Genomic DNA, 1661 nt, shown 5'->3' with positions numbered 1-1661 from the left:
CATCATGTAAAATCAATACATTCATCGTTCACTCAGAATCTAAAATTAATCAAATGTTAAAATAATTGATAAGTATAAGTATTATTATAGATATTAGCATAAGTACTACTACTACTACTTGGCTACTGTGGTGTACATACGGGCTACATCGATAAAAATACCTACTAGATAAAGAAATCGAAAATCTAATCATTATCTTTACTTCTACCATAGATAATCTAGTTGTACATATTATGTACAACTAGATAGCCGTCTTTATACTACAGTAGTTGTGATCAATGTTGAAATCGGCTGCCATCTATAAAGCAGGCATAGTTAACATTTATTTTAAATTTACTTATATACATATATATTTATCTATACATATATACTATGATAATATTATTTTGTAAACTTTACCTGCTTTGTAAATGGCCGCCGACTTCCATGACAAGAAGGAGACATATCTATGATTTCTACCAAGAAACATTCAACATTTCGACCATATTAATGAAATATTTGGCCATTAATTGTTTTCCAACCAAAAAACAATTAGCTCACATGACATTTCGATCACTTTTTTAAACACTAAACCATCGACCAAATGACTCGTTTTGGGTATTACAATAGTACAGTAACTACTTATAGGTTAAGTTGTTACCAAAAAAATTGCATTTGAAATGTCATTGCACGTATAAAACAAAATAAAAGTACTTAATTAGAGCATATTTTAGCATACAAAGTACGTGACACTAGTGTCCCCCCCCCCCCAGTGATATTTTAATGCTACTCAGTGGTGGGTGATCGTGCCACTGACCAACACATTATCATAACGACCGATCCCAATATCAATTATTATGTATATACATATATATATAAAGAAAATAAAACTATTTTAAGCTCTCGAATCTTGTGTAGCTTATCGCATATTATATAATAAATAATAATATTTTATTGAATGTAGAACATGTCACATACTCACATCCACGCAATTATAGCTTTGCTGGAATAGGTATTGATATAAAATACGAATATATATGGATGTAAATATGTAATACAAAAATAGTACACGTAGGTAATTTTAAATTTTAATAATGTTATCAATTTCTTCGGAAGTCGTCGACCGTCATCGTCTTCATAAATTGAAGGCTGGGTGGGAATAACGTGAATAACTACATTTCTGATTTTCTATTTATTTGCGTCCTGTGCTCCTGCTGAATAAGACACGCGACCATCGGACCGTACACTGTACAGGTACATTTTATATTACGTTTATACAATTATTTAGGAGTGTTCATATTACATAGCACGGAAATACTAATTATGCTCGTCTAATATGATACCTACTCAGATGTATCTACACCAGTAGCGTTGCGTGTGTGTACTGTGTAATGCTGTGTAGTGTGTATGTACACCGACTATTTCAGTATCGTATAAGTTATAATAGTATAAGTGTATAACATTTTGTGAATTATCTTCATATTTAATTGTGATTGTCGATTGATTTCTATGATTTATCCATAACACCAAGGCCGTGCCGCGTTAAATTCGTTAATACCTCACTATATTAGTAGGTGGTTGTCTACAGATACCACCATCGGGTACCGTGGTACAGACGTACCGTGACAGTTATTTATATACTTCATCGACAATATCAATAACAAAACATAGAACGCTCGTAG

Source organism: Acyrthosiphon pisum, chromosome A2 (assembly GCF_005508785.2).
Source record: "Acyrthosiphon pisum isolate AL4f chromosome A2, pea_aphid_22Mar2018_4r6ur, whole genome shotgun sequence".
Lineage (NCBI taxonomy): Eukaryota > Metazoa > Arthropoda > Insecta > Hemiptera > Aphididae > Acyrthosiphon > Acyrthosiphon pisum.
This window is presented reverse-complemented; position numbering follows the sequence as displayed.